This window comes from Ursus americanus, chromosome 9 (assembly GCF_024610735.1).
Source record: "Ursus americanus isolate L20-20 chromosome 9, mUrsAme1.1.p, whole genome shotgun sequence".
Lineage (NCBI taxonomy): Eukaryota > Metazoa > Chordata > Mammalia > Carnivora > Ursidae > Ursus > Ursus americanus.
Window position 1 is genome coordinate 43412038 of NC_142135.1, and position 21421 is coordinate 43433458.

Consider the following 21421-nt stretch of genomic DNA (forward strand, 5'->3'; position numbering starts at 1 on the left):
CACTGCTTTGTGAACAGGGCCATCTTCATTTTACTGAAACGAGTATCAAGGAGCGTTACTATTAGAGAAGATATCTTTCCCCATCAGAGCAACTTCAACAATCATATTGAGTTAGTTTTGCATTCAAGAAAACAAGCCTTAAACTCAAACAAGTAACTAAACTGTCTGTTCCTATCCCACCTTTACTTTATTTCTATCCCTCTACTTTCTCCTTTCTGCCTCTCCATATTTGATCTTCCTCTCTCTGTTCCTTTCTTTTTTTTTTTTAAACTTTACATCAGTACACTTTCTTTTTTTTTTTTTTTTAAGATTTTATTTATTTATTCGACAGAGATAGAGACAGCCAGCGAGAGAGGGAACACAAGCAGAGGGAGTGGGAGAGGAAGAAGCAGGCTCATAGCGGAGGAGCCCGATGCGGAGCTCGATCCCATAACGCCGGGATCACTCCCTGAGCCGAAGGCAGACGCTTAACTGCTGTGCCACCCAGGCGCCCCTCTCTGTTCCTTTCTGACAACCAAAAGAGGAAGTTCAAAAGATCTGAAGTTAATTGAAGAGTGTTCTGCTTGACAGGTTATACTCTTTCCTCTTATAATTTTTGGCAGATTAAATTAATTAGACCAAGGTCCATTTTAGTTCCCTCTCCTCTGGCTTTGGAGAGTTCAAGTACAAAAGCAAATACTTTTATTACAAAAATGTAAATTATAACTACATACAATGATCAACTATGGTTGCTTTGTTAATAGTTTTATTTAAAATAATACTGAAAATTTTTTAAATAAAATCTGATTTTAATCTTCTGTCATTAAAATAACTTTGAGAAATAATCTAAATTATTCTATTATTTTAAACTATAGGGGGCACCTGGGTGGCTCAGTTGGTTAAGCGTTTGGCTCTTGAATTTGGCTCAGGTCGTGATCTCAGGGTCGTGAGATCAAGCCCCGCGTTGGGCTCTGCACTGGGCATGGCAGCCTCTCTCTTCCTCTCCTTCTGCCCCTCCCTCCCAAAATAAATAAACTGTAGTCAGTTCTAGTCTGGACAATTTGGAATATAGTAAGCACTCAATAAATAACTGTAGAATAAACAAATAAGTAGAAAATAGCATCAACTGAAAAAAACACTTGATTTTTTGTTTGATGCATTCTCATTATCAAAGGTACTTACAGCTAAATTTTCTGTCTTAAATCTTTTGCTATAAAAGACTGAAGACCAGTCATAGCTAGTTTCTCACAATAAGCGAACTATAAAACTAGTAGTTTTTGAGGCTTCTAGAATAAACACAGTTCCATCGAAACAGACATCAAGCAACTTTCATAGATTAAATCTATTATGACATAATTACTGCAGTTTCCATTTTGATGACAAAAACATGTCTGTTATTTTCTCTCTTTGTGAAGCATTAAGAGTAAGTGAAATAATTACTCCTGCAATTTCAGTGTTAAACCGAAAGTTATTTTATTATAATAACAGGCCTAGGAAAGCATTAGCTATCGGTGGCCAAGATGTAGTCAGCCATGGTGATGACATGGGTACCCAAAGGTTACCTGTTAAAATCTAAGTTGGCAACACTGGTGGTGTCGTTCCAGTTCTGAAAGGTTACCTTACGTAATTGGCATTAAAATCAAACATAGTCTTAGCTATGTTCAGTGTTACGTGAGAGCTGGCACGAAAGTAACCAGGTATCATTTTGTGGTAATTAATTGCATAAGTTTTTACTTAAATAAATATACTTAAATATATAAATATGTACCTTGTGGCTCATAAACAAATTCTTTTCAATTAATGGATTTTATCATCTATTTGTACAAAACACTACAGTCAATGGGAAATGAATCAGTGCCTGCTTTTAGGAAGCTTTTTTTTTTCTTTTTTTTGGAAGACCAAACATAAACACCTGCAAAACTGAGAGTGTACTAATAAAATAGCATATTGAAAAGTTCTAATTAATAACAAATATGTAACTACTGTAATTATGCATGGTAGGTATTTTAAAAATATGAACCAAAGTCTCCCCATCTGCTTGTATGCCTACAACATCTGCTATTATTTCCTTCTACTGATTAGGTTACGACTGTCTTAGAGAAGCAAAGACAAGGCAGGCCACAAACAAGAAAGGGGTGTGACTGTTAATTTAACATGTCAACTTGGTTGGGACACAGGGCCCAGAAATGAAGTCAAACATTATTCTGGATGTTTCTGTGAGAGTGTTTTCAGATGGGATTAACATTTAAACCAGTGATCTGTGAGAGTAACAGAGATTGTCCTTCATAATGTAGGTGGGCCTCATAAAATCAGTTAAAGGCCTGGATAGAAAAAAGATTAATCTCCCTCAAGCAAAACAAAATTCTCTAGCAGATGGCTTTTGAACTTGAACTGCAACACTGGATCTTCCAGGCTTTCCAGTTGCCAGACAGCCCATCCTGCAGATTTTGGACTCTCTGGTCTCCAAAATTACATGAGCCAATTCCTTAAAATAAACCGTGTTTTTTTTTTAAGATTTTATTTATTTATTTGAAAGACGAGAGAGAGAGAGAGAGAGAGAGAGAGAGAGAGCGAGCACATGCACACACAAATAAGTCAGGGGGAGAGACAAAGGGAGAGGGAGAAGCAGACTCCCCTGCTGAGCAGGGAGCCCGACATGGGGCTCGATCCCAGGACCCTGACCTGAGCTGAAGGCAGACGCTGAACCGACTGAGCCACTCAGGTGCCCTTCCATATAAATACATATCCTATCGACTCTCTGGAGAATCCTGATGAATACAAAGGGCCGGATTCTTGACTTTTGATCCAGGTAAGAAAAAAGATTTAGAAGAATACGATTCAGTAAGAGCTAAGCTTCCCGAACCCCCAACTAGATACAGATTCCCTAGAATAGAAGAGGAAAATAGGGAAAGGGAAAGTGAAGAGAACCGAGATTCATGTGTCATCTTTGCTGAGAAGGTCATTTACCATGTCTTCCCCTCAAGGCCAAGTCTGTAGTGGAAGTGCTGTTTTGGGTGCTAGAACCCTAAAGAAGTTTGAAATCTGACAATAAGAGGCTCGATGACTCATCTTCAAACAGAAAGACTGTGTTCCCCTCAATCGGCATGACGGGAGCAGCAGATCTATCTGCATGGGATGCCTGGGCAGGACCTGAGACAGCGTCACAAAACTGCCTGTGGGGAGACCAGTTCGGGAGTAATCCAGGGATCATCAGGATCTGCGAGCAGCCCAGAGACGGCCCAGGGAGCTGGGAGACCTAGCTGGGAGTGCCAGGGACTGAGAACAAGGGAATCTGCTCGGGGAGATTCTGCACTGACTCCTGATCAAAGATCAGGTGGGAAGGAAGACAGCACGGCAGGATAGATCCTGGAAAGCTGAACACAGAGACAAACACATGCCCCTCTTCTCTCACAATTTTGTACCAGGTAAGTCCACATCCTCATACACAATCCTCCTCCAGGAATGGAGGAGAATGACCCTGCACTGACTGCGATTACATTCCCCCCACCCAGCAGAATGAAAGCTGGAAATAGAAATTATGTCAACTTACAGGAAAAAAAAAAGTTACATATCCCATTTCCCAACCACCTGAGTTTCTGGTCTGTTAGACCTGTACGCCGGGAGGCAGCACAGACGAGAAAGAAGAGGTAGGGATGGGTTCTGGTGACTTGGGTTCTAGCCCAGGCTGACACAGTCATAATTTTGAGAAATCGCTTATGGTCTTTGAACTCAGTTTCCTCAAATGTCAGATGAAAGAGTTAGACCAGGATTTCCCTGAAGAAGCCAGATTTTCCTTTTCCTTGACATACACTGTCAATGATCTAAAACTATAAATGGACACAACCTGCTCAGAAGGAAGTACTTCTGTCTAAAAATTATGCTAGATTTTGTAATTGCATAGTTTCTAGCCCATAGCCAGGGCTTGATACAGATCTGTTTGAGTGAAATGAAACAAATCTCTGAGTTCAGTGTTGGAACTATCATTGGGATCCTGTCACCCACTATGTCTCACTGTCCTGGTTGATGAGCATGGGATAGTTCTAACAACAGGTGACAGGGCCACTGAAAAAATCATCAAATTCATTTCTCTGTTGCAGGCTAAAAAAAATATTTAAAGATTTTACACTCGTGACCCTGTAAATCATAGCTGTGTCAGAAATTAAAGAAAAAGAACAGCAGGAAACATAAAATGATTCTTCCCTCCTTCCTTTGCTAGGACAAGTGTTACTTATAACTCTCTTGGATATGAAGAGGAAAAGAAAACCTGTAGTAATCCACCCATTCAACCTAAAGAATGATTCTGGAAGGGATACAAAAAACAGTAAACTTTACATATTTCTGTCTATCGAAGGCAACTTTTCTAGCACTTACAATTATGTATCATTTGCCCTGCCCTGAAAGTCCTTGGCAATTTTAGTAAAGCTCTTAAATACACACCACAAAAATCATGTGTAATGTACTGAGATTCATTGAGAAAAACAATAAAGGAAAAATCCTCCGGCCATCTAAATGTCAGCATTGTCCTGACACTGTAGCGTTACAGAAAATGTCCTAGGTTGGAAAGGCCTCTAAGTGTGGTTAAAAGCTCTAGTCGCGCACAGTGCAGGGCTAGACAGCCCAGGACTTCTCTGAAGAGCAAAGAGCTCTAGCAGACAAGATGTTCCAGCCCACATGAAACAAACAGCAAACAGCAACCAGGAAGCCCACCCACACAGCCAGGCCCTTGAGAGCCTGCTGACGATTTTGGTCTGCAGACAGCTTCCACAATGTGAGATCCAGCTTCACCAATCGTCCCTCCCACCCAGCACTTGTCCTGAAGGGATGAGAAACAATGGAAAAATTCAGAAAGCAGTAACTTGGCATCTATTTGTTCGGCATAGAGATTTGTACTGGATACAAGTTTAAGCCCAAGGACAAAAGGTAACCTTTAAGATCACCTTTTTAGGAGGCTCCCCTATGACCCACCTGGTGGAATTTTCCTGAGTCTACCTTTGCACTGCACTGCATGGGGTCTGGACTATGAAGTGTCCCACATGACCTCTCAGGCCTGGGCTACCTCTGTGTCCCCTTTTCTCCGATAATTCCTTCCAGGATCCGGATTGCTTTCCTTTCATTCTGAGCTGCCACCACCCCATTACCCATCAGGAGGTTCTTCTCTCTTATGATAAACCCAATATATTCAGTTCCTCCTTTCCTTGCTGTCCTCAGCAACAAGATTCCAAGTCTCTTTCACTGCTGTGAAATTTAACTACTAGGAGAGAAGGGAGGTGTGGTCCCTAATGGGGATGGCATTTCTTTTTTTAAAAAATTTTTATTTTATTTAAATTCAATTAATTAACATATCTTGTATTATTAGTTTCAGAGGTAGAAGTCAGTGATTAATCCGTTGCACACAACACCCAGTGCTCATTACATCACGTGTCCTCCTTAACGCCCATCACTCAGTTACCCCATTCCTCCCACCTCCCCCCCCTCCAGCAACCCTTAGTTTGTTTCCTAGAGTTAAGAGTCTCTTATGGTTTGTCTTCCTCTCTGATTTCATCTTATTTTATTTTTCCCTCCCTTTCCCTAGGATCTTCTGTTTGTTTCTTAAATTCCACATGTATGTGAAATCATGTAATTGCCTTTCTCTGATTGACTTGTTTTGCTTAGCATAATACCCTCTTGCTGGGGCTGGCATATCTTAACTCCCTTTCCGAGATGATACCCAGAGACTCAAGCAGCCTTCAATATTCTCCTGTTATTACTAAAGTCAAGGTCCTTTCAACCCTCATCTACCTCTAGACTGTGCTCATCTCTTTTTCAAAGGAAGTCCATTTTCCAAGCTACTGTTGCTTACTGACACATGAGTAGAAAAAGAGCAATTCCTGTCAACTGGAGTTCACATTTCTAAAGCTCTTCAGAAAGGGAGAGTTTAATCTGCAAGGGCTCAAGACAGTTCATTTCTACGCACATCTTCCAAGCAACTACTTCAACTACTTGGTCACTAAATGGATAGCTTCATCACAACGATTTTTGTTCTTACAAGGTAACACCTCTTGAAATATTAGATTTCTATGAATTGAGGACACCAGTGCCCCAGCCACAGATACCAGCAATAGCCCTCACAGAAGAGTTAGAACAGCGTGCAGAGAACTCAGTGAATGGGACAGCTTCCCAGCCATCATCTTCCCCATCTGAACCCAGGAGGCAGCAATGAGCCAGGATTTTGTGCTTTGTGTAGTTCTGTACTCTCAAGTACTACTAACCCAAGTTACACAAACTTCACATATTTATGTGGCACCTTCTGTGGTTGCCAGACTAAACTGCTTTTTATTTTTCTAATGTTTTTTTATTATATTATGTTAGTCACCATACAGTACATCCCCGGTTTCCGATGTAAAGTTCGATGATTCATTAGTTGCGTATAACACCCAGTGCACCATGCAATACGTGCCCTCCTTACTACCCATCACCAGCCTATCCCATTCCCCCACCCCCCTCCCCTCTGAAGCCCTCAGTTTGTTTCTCATAGTCCATAGTCTCTCATGCTTCATTCCCCCTTCTGATTACCCCCCCTTTCTTAACTGCTTCTTAACATTTGTTTCATGAGTTTTCACAATTTCCTGCCAGAAAGTATTATTAGCGCCCTTAATATTCAAAGATAGTAAAACACTAAAAAATTTGCTTGGCCAAAGCCTTCAGAAACGAGTGAAGATGACCACTCTGCCAGACACCAGGGTAGCGTATAAAGACTGATTTAGGGACACCCAGGTGGCTCAGCTGGTTAAGTATCTGCCTTCGGCTCAGGTCATGATCTCAGGGTCCTGGGATGGAGCCCCGCATCAGGCTCTGCTCCCAGCAGGGAATCTGCTTGTCCCTCTGCCCCATGCTCACTCTCTCAAATAAATAAATAAAATCTTTTTTTTTTTTAAAGGACTGATTTAAGAGGATGCTGTATAGAGTAACGGTTAAGAGTTGGACTGCCCAGCCTTACCTCTCACTCTCTGGGTGACTTTGGGAAAATTACTAAATCTGTTTCAGCCTCGTCATGCAAAATGGGCTCACTCATAGTTATTTTTTGATAAAGACTAAAGAAGCTAACGATGGAAAGTACCTAACACAGGATCTGGCACATCAAAGTTACCATTATTATTTCTCTGCATTATCAGAGTACTGATCGTTCAACATCTTTTCAGACCAGAAAGATTTAAACCTACTCAGAAAGACGAGGGTTTAAAATGATGATTCAGATAAATACTTTTTTCAAAGAGAGCTGAAGCAGTGCCTCCATTGGTGCTTCTGTCTCCAGACTTGTCACCTCTCATCAATCCTCTTCACTTTTGGGAGATCCATCTTTCTAAAACAGAAACCTGGTACAGTCACTTCCACGTTTAAGACCCTTTCGGTGGCTCCACACGAACCTGAGGGTAGAAATCCGAATGCCCCACAGGCTGACAAGACTTTCCCAAGTGGCTCTGTCTGTCTCTCTGGTCCCTCTCCCCAGCACCCTCTTGAATTCGATGATTTTGGTACACTGCATGTCTTTCAAGACCTCCAACATGCCACACTCTTACCCAAAGCTTCCCCACATGCCATTCTCTTTGGCTAGAAACTTCTCTCATCTCCATCCCTACTCACATCCACACCTCTTCTTGATAGTAGACTTAAAAGTCATTTTCAAGAGGTCTTGACCGACCCTTTAGACTAGGTGAGGCCCCACCCCTAACTCCAAAGCAGTTGTATTTCCCTGTCATAATTAATCGAGTTACCACTTTTCTACATCCCCAGCTAAACTATAAATCTCTTGCTCACCACTATATCCTGAGTCCCCAGCACAATATCTGGCACACAGTAAACTGTGTTGAAAGAATGGTAAGCTCAGTTTGTATGGGCAAGACAGAATTGTAGACACGGCTTGACCTCAAAGTTCAATTTCTTAGGCTCCTTCTCTCCCTAATCTCTAGGATCCTCTTCCTTGGAATTCCCAAGAACTTTCAGTGGGTTTTTGTGGTAGCTTCTTACAATATTCAAGCTCTTCTTCTTCCGTGTCAGGGTTGACATAAAATTACTCAGGGCGCCAGGTGGCTCAGTTGGCTGAGCATCCGACTCTTGGTTTCAGCTCAGGCCATGACCTCAGGGTTGCAGGATTGAGCCCCACAACGGGTTCCATACTCAGCGCTGTCTGCTTGTCCCTCTCCCCCTGCCCCCCCCCACTTGTACTCTCTCTCTCAAATAAATAAATAAATAAAATCTTTTAAAAATTATTCATAAATGGTTGGGGGCTGATTCAAAAGTTAAGAGGAACAGTGAGTTTTGTATGGTGGTTCTTTGTTGTTTGGGCACATGACACTGAATGTCTGATACAGTGTATCAGCCATCTTTCCTCTCTTCCCACCAAAATTAAAATATGTAATATCTATAACATTTTATGTTAAATTTCCAGGGATTCATGTTACCAGTAAAGAAACCTTGTGTCAAAGACGTAATCAACCAAGGACAGAGATTTCCTGTGTCATCTATGACTCTGAAAGGGGGATTTCTGTCGTGGGCTTTGAAATCTAGATTATCTTCTTCACCCTAAAGAATAGTTCCAATCAAATTCAATGAGGGTAACAACTTTTCACACATTCTTTTCATTGGACTATGTCTCTCAGAATATCTTCTATATTAAAGACAAAATCCCTTTGAGTTTTGTGAACCAGCCAGGACATAAAGAGTTAGCTCCATGGACAATAAAGAGATTTTGAAATATAAAATATAAAGGGCAAGAATTTAGGGTTAGGAATTCAAAATATAAGCAGAAACACAGAAACAAAAATTCAAAACGTGGAGACCTCTTCCGATCCATTCTAATTTAAGTGACTCTGGTATAGACATAATCTTTGAACATCAAGTTTAGAGCTGGATCAGACCAAGAGAGAGACAGAAAGATTGTGAGAGAGAGTGAAAAAACTAGATGGAGACGGGAGCTCAGAGATCGTACACACAATTCTATTCAATCAATAAGCAGGGATAAATGACTAATCTCTTGCAAACTCAACTGGAATAACAGTTGTCACGTTCAAACCCAAATTTTCACTTGGAAACTATTCACAGTTCAGAAGAAAAAAGAAAGAAAGAGAGAGAGAGAGAAAGTAACTCTTTGCACCAGTCTCAAGTCTGTATCTATTAATTTCAACCTGAAGGCAGTGAGGATGGGAAGATGGAGGGAAAATTATTTGTGCAAATGATTAAAATCCTATTGTTTTCCACATGGGGGATTCTAATTACTCTGAATCATTGTTTTTAATCTAAAGTTCATTAAAAACAGATTCCCAGAAAAACTTAAAATAAAATTAAACCATTAAACCCATTAGTGAATGAGTCAAGAATAATATTCAGCTGATACCCATGCTCAGCTTTCTTCCTATTATACTCTGAGTTCACTACTGAAAGCACGTGCTAGTCTATTTTTTTCCCCACTGAGAAACCTTTTAAGAACAGAAAAGAGAATGTAATAGTCTATATAGTAGAAGCTTCTTTTAAAGCAGGGGAACTTTATTTTATATATAAATGCAGATCTACTAAATATACTGAGACAAAGAAAAATTCTTAAACATATTTTTGTCTGTTAAAATAAAGAAATAATCGACATTTACATTTTAAAATTAAATTTCATGGCTTTTAATTCATGGGAGTAGAGAACTATTTTAAAAGAGAAATAACCTTTCAAAAGTTTAATTGCGAATCCAAAGCCAGACTCATTATTTACTCTATCCCCCACAAAAAGAGTCAGTTCTCCTTTTTTATTTGACAGGATCTCTTAGTAGCATCATCCTTTCGATAGTCAGTCATCAGGATCTAAATTCTGTAATCATAAGTAATGTGCCATTGTATGCTTTTCTTACATCAGATCAATATGTCCCATTCCTATAGCAATAAATCAACTAAGTACTTATTGAATGTATTATAGCAATTACTGGAAATAGTAGAAAACCATATTCCTCCTCAAAGGATTGCATGATTTAGATTTGGAGACAAGATTAATATGCTCATGAAACAATTAGCAAAAAATAACAAGATACATAATTAAATGGCACTGTGTGAAAGTATAAACTGCAATTATAGAAATTTGGAGAAAGAAGACAATCAGGAAAGAAGGAAAGGTTAGTGAATACGCCTTAATAATAATAATCGTGATTACTATTTTGTGGCAGGTATATACATATTATCACTAAACTTCACAAAATGAGTCTTTACCTGGGCTCCATTTTACAGCCAATGAAACTAAGGCTGAATTACAAGCAATGTCCACCCAGAGTCCTCACTGCTCGAGAGTGGAGGGATTTAAGCCCAACCTTGACTAGTTGCTGAGTTCTTTCTACATTGCAATGTTGCTTTTATGGAGTTGGGTGGACCTTGATGGCTGGAAAACTTTGAGGCAGAGGACAGTGGCAGACTATTCAGGCAAAGTGCATAGCATGAGATATGGGGAAGTAGGAAACCATCCCTTCTCACCGAGCCCATTATATGTACTAGAGACTGTGCTGGGTCTGGGAATCACTGGAAAGCAAAGTAGTCATGACCTCTGCCTTCATATAGTTTTGTAGGGAGGTGAGCATTAATCAAAAAAACACAGAACAAACATAAAATTGTGGCTTATATAAGTGCTTTGGAGAAGAGATACACACTACAAGGAGAAAGCAGAATGAGAAATCTAACCTAGTGAGAAAGGTTTTCATGGAAAACTTTCATGAGGTGTATAGATGTGTATATGATTATTTAAATATGGGAAAAAGAGACAGATGATCACAGCTCAGGTGCTAGAGACTGGTTATGTGGGTTAAGATAGGTGTGGACAGTGGTAGAGGAGAAGAGATCCAAGAAAATAGCTTTCTGTGATTAAAACAGAAGGCACACAATAGAAGTATGGCGACCAAAAGCCATTGGTAGTTAAGTCAAGGTGGTGAAATTTCAGGTATTTTTATGCTCTTTCTTATGATTTCTGTATTATTTGAGTTCTTTTTATAGTAATTATGTATTATTTATATAACTCTTTATTGTAGAGCAAAATATCTTCCTAAAGAGACTGCTCATGAAAAAATGCATTTCAAAAGGAAGAAATCACCTTCAGACTATTTGTAATCTATATTTATTTCAAAAATTCTGAACCTTGGAGGTAACATAGAGAAAAACAATTGTAAATACTCCACCAAACTGACCATTTTGAGGATAATGCCTTATAAAAGAGAGAAAGCTTATATTTAGGTAGTGGTTGTGACCCTAAAGAGAATTAGATGGATTCGTAAGATAAATGAGATGGGGGGGGGAGATAGAATTAGTTGGTGCATTGGGGGATAAGGAGAAAGGAAAACATCCAAGAAGTAAGCATCGTGTATTTGAAAATTATTGGGGTTAACATTTTCCTGACTTGATTTCATCCATTTGGTGGACATTGGCAAGGTAAGACAGAAGACTGCAGTTCTGTGAATAAATAATTCACCTAGATTCCTCAGTAGACAATTTTTGTTTAGAGCAGTAATCAATTTTACTTTACCACCAGCAATTGTAGTATGGCCGATGGGAAGTGAGTTCAGTAAAAATTAAAAGAGAATTCACGTTGTTTATTGGGAGGAAGAGAGGACAACCAGAAAAGAATTCTCTAGATAAGGTTAAAAATGTAAGATGATTTGAAACAGCTTGAAAGCAAAAGCCTTTAACACAAATGATTAAAGGAAACAGTAAAACTCTGCGAGTGCTCTGAAGAACAATGGAGAAAATGAGGCAAAGGCACAGTGACGGAATGGAGGGCGGCTGGGAACGAAGTCCAAAAGTAGGAGATGAATCCCAGATAGAAAGGTAGGGTGGAGGGCGGGGACGTGTGCAAAGAATGGAAATAATGTCCACAGAGAAAAAGAATAACATCTCTACATTGTGGCGACTCCCACACGGTAAAAATCCTACATAATGATGATAAAAAGGGAAGAGATTAAGGCAGCAATTAACGCAATTACCTCTGTACTGTACATCCAAATATATTCTATTGCTGGAGACAATGAACCACCTTCTCATCAAAAAGAAAATACCTGAAAGGGATTTTTAAAACTGGCTATGGAATATTTTGATTTCCGAGAGACCAAAAAAATAGCCAAAAATCTGAAAATTTACTGAAGTGGTCTGACAATGACCTTGGCTTCAGTTTTTAGGTAGCCCTGAGATAATCCTGGGCCCTTACATATCATATCTGTGAAACCTTGGGCGAGTCACTGAACTTTCTGTATCAGATTTCTTAACTGAGGGTTGTGAATAATACCGTTCTTTGGTTTCTGTGAAGATTAAATAAGATGATGCAGGTAAATGCCTGGCACGTGGTCATTCAATAAATGTACTTTTCTATTCAATTAAAAATTAAACATTTCCTCAATACTTTTTAAGAAATTATATAGGAACTACCTCTACACAAATTTGGCTTATCTACCATCAGAGAAAATCAAGACCAATTTTTTTTTCAGAAATTGTAACTAAAGAGAATCCACTTCCACATCATCTGAAAAAAATCTCCTTAAAATTCTCTCCTTTATAAATCCCCCAAACTATGCTAATGTTCTTAATTATAAAGTAGATTTGTCGAGTCCTCACTTTTCCTCCAGGAAAGACTCCTCAGCTCAATCAACACTGCAAATTGTAGAGTGGCCTGATTTAGGAAGAAGTGGTAATGGTGTCAAGGAAAAGCCTTCACGGGAAAGTGAAGAATTTTAAAAAGGAACTCTCAGGAAACAGTCTGTCTTTTTCTATTTCTTTATGAGCTAGAAATGCTCAAAGAAAGTAAATGCATTTCAGAGATGATTGAAGTGAAAGGCACATCTGAAAAATAGCTGAATAATAAGTAAATTTGATGGCCCCAGATTAGTGCTAATGGCCAAAAGGAATCAATAGCTGGAGACCTGGTTATGGATTAGAGTGAGGTCTAGTAAGATTGTGAGACTTCTGTTTTCAGTCTCTAAAAATGCGGCAAGAAGTGCACCCGTATAGAATATAATCAAATAGTGTTTCTCTTAGTCATGTACACAGTGCTAGTTTTTAAATTCTTAAGACATAAGGATAACACAATATGTGAGAACCGCCCAGGGTATCCAAACTAGGTAGGCAACTATGGAGAAAGACGAAGGGAATAAAGAACAGGTGTTATGCACTAAGTCTGAGTAAGTTTTGTCAGTCCCTGAAGATACAGAGCATTGGCAGGACCACAAGGAGCAAAGACATGGCATTGCAGACGTGATCTAGTAGTTAGAGTGCGGGAACACAGGAACACTGGGAAGTGACACAATCAGATGGTCAGAAAGGGAGCAGGTGTAGGGAACTAGAACCCGGGACGGCTCAGGGCAACCAGGATGCCTGTTAAAACAAAGATTTCTCCCTGGCTTCAATCTTTTCCATTACAGAGAGCTCCAGATTGTCCTGAATGACCCCATACTCCGTAGAAACTGTCCAAACTCCACCAAGCCTCTTGTCCTTTTAGGGAAGTGGATTATAATCCTCTAAGATACGAGAGGGTAAAAGGAAGCCTTTGAGGCTGCAGGCAGGTGATCTACAAGTTTTGCCTGGCCAGCATCTAATCCTCTTTATTCTGAAAAGATCATCCTGGTTCTCTCTCACATTATATTTTCCTGAACCCCGGTTTTTCAGGGATGTGAATGGAACCCAAGCCAGGTTAACATACTTCAAGATCAGAATTTTGCTGGGAGTATTGGGAAAGGAAAGCGATCTCTGGGAGTTTGCCAAGCTGGTGGCAGTATGAACCCAGAGTTCTAGTAACCATCCTGACATCTCAGCAAGAGGATCTGCCTAAGAGAATAGCCAACACAGAGAAAAGAAGAGGTGAGAGAGGATGACAGACAGCCATCATTTCCTAGCACCGCTGTTTGAGTACTTCGCTCCAGCACACATGAAACCTACCTCTGGACTGTACGGATACATTATTTTTGAGGTCAGCTTAATTTCTGTTTCTGTCACTCACAACGAGTCAAGTCCTGCTTACTATATTATCTTCTACCCTATTGTAATTTCTGCCAAGTAAAGCTTAGAGGAAGTTGAGGAATCTAGAAGAACGTTATTCCCTCCCTCCTTAGTAACGCAGCTCCTTTGACTCCGTGCCTCATTTGGCATATAAGCATTCCAACTAAAATCATTGGCCAGAGCTGATAGAGAACTCCTCCTCTCTCTGGAAAACGACATGCATCTGCTGGCCTTTCTCTGTTTATGACAAGGAGGTTACTTAATGCCTGCAGAGGTCAGCTCACAACCTGGTTCCTACAGCTAAGTCTTTCTAAAAACTTTTCAGATTTAAATTCAATTAGTTAACATATAGTGTATTATTAGTTTCAGGGGTAGAATTTAGTGATTCATCAGTTGCATATAACACCCAGTGCCCATTACATCAAGTGCCCTCCTTAATGTCCGTTGCCCAGTTACCCCACCCCCCCACCTACCCCCCCCTTCCAACAACCCTCAGTTTGTTTCCTATAGTTAACAGTCTCTTATGGTTTGTCTCCCTCTCTGTTTTTATCTTTTATTTTTCCTTCCCTTCCCCTATGTTCATCTGTTTTGTTTCTTAAATTCCACCTGAGTGAAATCATATGGTATTTCTTTCTCTGATTGATTTATTTCACTTAGCATAATGCCCTCTAGTTCCATCCACATTGTTGTAAATGGCAAGATTTCATTATTCTGATGGCTGAGTAATATTCTATTGTGTCTGTATATATATATATACACCCCACATCTTCTTTATCCATTCATCAGTCGATGGACACCTGGGCTCTTTCCATATTTTGGCTATTGTGGACACTGCTGCTGTAAACATTGGGGTGCATGTGCCCCTTCAAATCACTATGTTTGTATCCTTTGGATAAATACCTACTAGTGCAATGGCTGGGTCATAGGGTAGCTCTATTTTTAACTTTTTGAGGAACTTCCATACTGTTTTCCAGAGTGGCTGCACCAGTTTACATTCCCACAAAAGTGCAAGAGAGTTCCCCTTTCTCCGCATCCTCGCCAACACCTGTTGTGTCCTGACTTGTTAATTTTAGCCATTCTGACTGGTGTGATGTGGTATCTCATTGTGCTACAGGCAAGTCTTGATCGTGGAGCTGAAAGAAACGCTCTGTGTTCTCTGCTAATTTGCTCATGGCCAGTTTGGGCCTTGCTGGAATACTTGGAGCACTCTTCAGCCGGAGCTCCTTTGGCCAATCTATATTGCTAAACCTCAACTCTGGACACCCGGTCTGTCCACTCCAGTTTACCCTGTTATAGTCTGGAATCTGATTTTCACTTTACTTTCTTGACATCTTGACATTCAGCTCTACCACCTTTTACTCTTTTCCAATTTCTTTCCTGTGCACCTCTCAGTCATGGCATGTTTGCTTCGCCTCGCACCTGGGACGGTGACCTGTCCTGTTCTCCAAGCACTTAGGTCTTGGTGCTGCTTTCAGAGCCTTCAGTTCCAGTTGAAGATGGGATTGGTTATGTTAACAGGAAGCTCTCTCTTGCCCACTATGGAATTGCAGTGAATTTTCCAGTCATAATGCAGTGCAAACTGTGCCACATACTCTTCAGACCAACCTACTGCTTATCCCTTGGGTACTGGTACTGCCTTCTTTTCTTACTGCCCACAGAATGTGTCTACTTAAGCATGTGATGAATAACTCAAGGGAGAAAGTGGCTGCATCAACCAACTCATCGAGCTTTAGCATTTCACTGTCGTGCACAAATAAAAGATGAACAACCTTCTGTTTCAGAAGGAACCAAATTCTGCCATCTGCAATAAACCCTTTGATATCATTACTCTCCAATTATTATGGGATTTTATCTCCTCACTGGTGCATAAAACTGTCTTCAAATATTAGAAAGACTTGTCATAAAATATTTGTTTTCTGCATGTCCCTAAGGAACAGAACTAAGAAAAATAAGTGGAAGTTGAGAGACAAATTTTCAGTTTGGGAAAGAGATTTTAAGCTTTTCGAGCTAGCTCAAGATGGACTATGCTCTTTTAGTAGGTGGTGATATTTCTGTCACTTTGGTGTGCTTCCGTGATTTAACAAGTATTGGGTGAAATCCCAGTCATCGGCACTGAAAAAATTATTTTAGCCTAGAATGAGGAATACTCGACCTGAAGACAACAGTTGCCCATCTCTAGTTAAACCCTCCCCCGACCCCCATCTGTAGGCCCTGGGAAGCTTTTCTGTGTGTTCACTCCCTGACCTAAGAGCAACACTCCCATCTGCTCTACCATTTGGTCTATCTTAACAATCTGCAACTCCAAAGTGCAGTATACTGGAAGAATCATTTTTGGTCTCTAGGGGATCTTTCCCCCGCCTGTGCTATGGTTAACACCACAGGGAATTATGTTAATTTATTCATGTGTTCCTCTGACTGAAAAATGTAGACAAGCTGGCTTTCTGATGAGTAAGAGCACTTTTGATGAACCATGGAAGTTTCCTCTTGACCTAATGATCTTCCTTCTATCTATTCCTGCTCTTTGCTGTTGTGGTTTCAATTTAAGCTATCAAAGCTGTAGATTTAGCTTGTGCTAAACTTTGCCAGACTTAAAGGTTAAGAGCTTTATGTATTCTTTTTTAGACAGTAACTTATACAAATTTGAGAAAAATCTGTGTCCAAAACCCTTTAATGGAGCTGGAAAAGATGTAACAAGGCTAATGGAAATGACTGAGAAAAAAATAATTCTTTTTTTTAAGAAGAAAAAGGATTAGGCATATTTAACCCAGACAGTAGACAGTTAAAATGGGGATTGACAAGTCTGTGAATCATGAAAGGCTTAGTAAGGTGGACATGATATTTGCAGAATGTTGTGGAATATAAGGTTGTGTGCACTTCCCTTAAAGTTTGAGAAAGTTAAAGATTTCAACAATATTTTGCCCTGTTGACAAAAACTTACATTTCGACCTTCATTTTCTTTGCTATGCTATATATCCCAAGTATCATTCACTGGGACAAGCTGGCTTTTTGTTCCACACTCAACCAATTACAGTATTCAAGAAAAAAACTCATGAAAAATTCTGAATGTCCAAACGTAATGGATCAGATCTACCAATTTTAAAATTAATTTTTGGATAAAGGTGATGGAAATTTAGACTTCTGATGCCTTCAAATTTCTCCTACTCTCATTCAGGCTGTTTCATTTCTAGTCCCTGCTCTGAATGAAATCTTCAGGCCATGTATATCAGGCCCGAATATAATTTCTGGCAAAACATTCATTATCTTAAAATTCTAATCAAAAATTAGGATGATTCATTAGCCATCAAGGAAATTCAAATCAAAACCACACTGAGATACCACCTTACGCCAGTTAGAATGGCAAAAATAGACAAGGCAAGAAACAACAATTGTTGGAGAGGATGTGGAGAAAGGGGATCCCTCCTACATTGTTGGTGGGAATGCAAGTTGGTACAGCCACTCTGGAAAACCGTGTGGAGGTCCCTTAAAAAGTTAAAAATTGAGCTACCCTATGATCCAGCCATTGCACTACTGGGTGTTTACCCCAAAGATACAGACGTAGTGAAGAGAAGGGCCATATGCACCCCAATGTTCATAGCAGCAATGTCCACAATAGCTAAATCGTGGAAGGAGCCGAGATGCCCTGCAACAGATGACTGGATTAAGAAGTTGTGGTCCATATATACAATGGAATATTACTCAGCAATCAGAAAGAATGAGTTCTCAACATTTGCTACAACATGGACGGCACTGGAGGAGATAATGCTTAGTGAAATAAGTCAAGCAGAGAAAGACAACTATCATATGATTTCTCTCATCTATGGAACATAAGAACTAGAATGATCAGTAGGGGAAGAAAGGGATAAAGAAAGGGGGGGTAATCAGAAGGGGGAATGAAACATGAGAGACTATGGACTCTGAGAAACAAACTGAGGACTTCAGAGGGGAGGGGGGTGGGGGAATGGGATAGACCGGTGATGGGTAGTAAGGAGGGCACATATTGCATGGTGCACTGGGTGTTATACACAACTAATGAATCATCGAGCCTTACATCGAAAACCGGGGATGTACTATATGGTGACTAACATAATATAATAAAAAATCATTATTAATAAAAAAAAATAATAAAAAAAAAAAAATAAAAATAAAAAAAAAAAATTAGGATGATTCACGGAATTCTCATTAGGAGATTATACCAAATTTTGAGTTAAGCTTCCTGAAAAGGTGACCACAACTCCCTAGACACCTCCCTTAACACGGAGGGACATGTGGTTGATGGTTTCATCTTGAAATACACAAAAAAAAATTCTCTACGATTCAGACCTATAAATACCTCCTATCTTGGTAATATTCACGTATAGAAATCTTTGCAGGTCTCAAATGTGTAAGTTCTTATGAGGCTGCATGTCTTCAGGTCTGTTGTTGTATTTGTTGGTTATAGTTTACTTGCATCCAGGAGAGGCAATCTGACTGAAAAGTTTCAGCTGGCTCCAGGGCATAGTGTATCTGCAGGGGAACCCCCTAAACACAATTTCTTAAATGAACATATTGATTCTTTTAAAAATATAAGAACAAAGAAATGAATGAATGAAAGGAAAGGGAAAAAACCAGGAGAGTTGGATTTGGAAATTAAAACTGGTACTTAAATGTGTGTAGAGAGGGCTTATAGTTGGTTCATTTAAAAGCTATCCATAAAAACATGGTCTCTGAAAAGCTGTAGGTTTACCTGATGGCTTTTTTGATGTCCTTTTATAAGGAATAATTTACTTAATTTTGGTATTTAAAATATCTTAATTATTTACATTTCTAAATAATATTTGCTTTCCATGATTGAACATAATATTTCAAGAATATTCTTCATGAGAAAAAAGGGGAGAATTAGGCTAGTAAGATAGGTTCTCAATATTTTCCTTCTTTCTTTCTAAATATTTTCAGAGTGGATATGTCACTTTTCAAACACAGCAAATATAATATTTATAGCAAAAAGACGGATTTCCATAGATGGCAGGAATGAGCTAATACTTAGAATACACTTTTGCATGGAACGGAATCTTACTCAAACAAGCTCAAGAAAATGCAGTGCATTAAGTGGATAGTGATTTAATGGACTTCAAGAGGAAGAAACCACTAGATATCAGGAGGGGCAGGAACCAGGCATCCCTAGGGGCCTCAGCAGCAGACATTCTGGTATCTGATCTCATGGGTCACCATAGACATGAGACAATGAGTCCACATGACATGATCCAGCCTATGTATGAATTGGCTCCTTCAGGCCAGGATGTATCCTTGAAAAAATCTGAATGGTTGGCAATGCTCAGCATATGAGAACGTATTTTCTTAGAAGTTATGTGGAAGGGGAAAAATATATGGCATATATAGTACAATCACTAAAATAATTAAAACTTGGATCATGCAAAGACGAAAGTTATCACTTGCTTGAAGTATAGCTCTGAAATTTCTGTAAATGTTTGAATTAATCTCCCTAAAAGATCAAAGCCTGACACTGACATACTTTCTTTTTTAAAAAAGGAATTTCATTAATACAATTCGGAAGTCTCTAATATATTTTAGCTCTAAATTAGGTTGAACACCATTATCAGAAAACAGTTACCAGAGAACACTTAAGTGCTTTTACTAATGCATATGTGAGAGTAACTTGTAGAAATAATCACTCCTTTGGACTCGCTGTATAAATCATTGCATGTACTTCTTTAGCACTAAATGTAATCTTAATGCTATGCCAAGTAATTTTAATAAATGTATAAATAAAATAGCAAAATCAGGCCAACGAGGTCTATTGAAGACTTCGTTTTTCTCTAATAGGAGTAAATGTGTTTTGAAAAATCTCTGTGACACCTAATTTTGCAACTATGAGTCTCAATAATTGTTTCAAATCTGGATACTGTTAAAACTCTAATAATAACCGCAATGAAGAAGAAATAATCAGAATACATAATGAAGTATTAGCATCTCAACTTCCAATATCTGAGCCACAACGGGAGCCTCTGCTCTTCTGCTCACTTAGATATCATTTCTCAGAATGGTTCACATGGTTTCCTTTCTTCCATGCATAAACATTATTCCCTAGCAGTCATTTAAGAATTCAGCTACCATCTGTGGTCTTTCTCCACCTTTGCCCCATTAGCTCTGTCCTTCAGTGGAGCCACAATGACCCACAAAGATGTTTCTCCCTGGCTTAAGAGCTTTAATAGCGTCTCCCGGCCTGCAGTCTAAATCTGAAGCACTTTTGCATCTCAGAGTGCCAATTCCTTCTTGTCTGGCCCATTCTTCCCTTTCCAGATTTTTCTCCTCCTGCTCCCAGCGTTACAACTGACACTTGAGTAACACAAAAATACTTGCCACTCCCTTCCAGCTTATACTTCCAGGTCTTTATTTATGCATTTTTCCTCTAGTTGGAATATATATCCCCTCATCTCCTTCTTTCCCTAACCAGTTTCCGTTCTCCTGTAAAGACTCAGCTCCTGGCTACCTAATCCTAGGAACATTCCTAGAGTCTACCAAACTAGGCTAAAACTCCCTGCCCTGCTGTGTTATCCCAAGGTGTTCTGCACACACTTCAGTCACAGTACCTAGGATATTATAGTGAAGTGATCAGTTAGTGGGTCTATTGTTCCATAAATTATAAGCTGGTTCCATGTTGTACCACCGATACCCAGGAGGGACTTAGATTTGTTGAACAGAATGGAACTTCTGACACAGTTATCAGCTAACGCTATTTCTGACAACAAAAAACTTAAGCGGTTTCATAGGCAATTTGAAATTCCAACAGAAGTCAAGAAACTTACAAACTGATTATTTAACAAATTCACAGCTGCTTGAGGAAAGTGAATTTAATCTTTTAATTTTTCTTACGAGTTTGCCGCAAAAAAAGTCTGTGCTTAGATGGAGCCCAAGAGCATTTTCTTGGCAAGCTGGCTCACTGCCTGGGACCCTGTCAACACTTTGCCTAAAGCAAGACAGTGATTGTTCAAGTAGCAGACATGCTGATGGGTCTCAGGGCATGGCTGAAATGACGCATTTTCCACATTAGAATTCCACAATCACGACTGTCTCAAATGATGTGATTTGGTTCAATTACCCAAATCGAACAGCACATTTCTGTTGTTCTCTATCCTAAATTGTTCATCATTTTATATTTTTAAGTGTAGTAAGGATATAGAGATTTTATCAATGCTATACTAATAGGAAAGACCTATATATGTAAAATAAATAAAATAGATAGATCACTGTACTCATCGATTATTCAGAAAAAAATTCTGTGTCCTGAATTACCTGCGTGTCTCAGGTAACAGCGATTTGGAGTTAAGCACCTCCGAATTGTTCAGATAATCACTGCAGCTCTGCATTTCACTGCACTAATATAAGAACGGCCTAAGGACAGTTTTTAGATGGAGCAAACGGAGATGAAACCTAAGAAGCAAGGTAAAATTCTATTTTCTTATTAATG

General features: G+C 39.4%; 1 protein-coding gene across 2 annotated transcripts in view; it reads right to left on the bottom strand.

The window, feature by feature from the left end:
* Positions 1-21421, bottom strand: part of NECAB1 (N-terminal EF-hand calcium binding protein 1) — a 180649-nt gene that overhangs the window by 126329 nt on the left and 32899 nt on the right. The gene's annotated exons all lie outside the window — the stretch shown is intronic.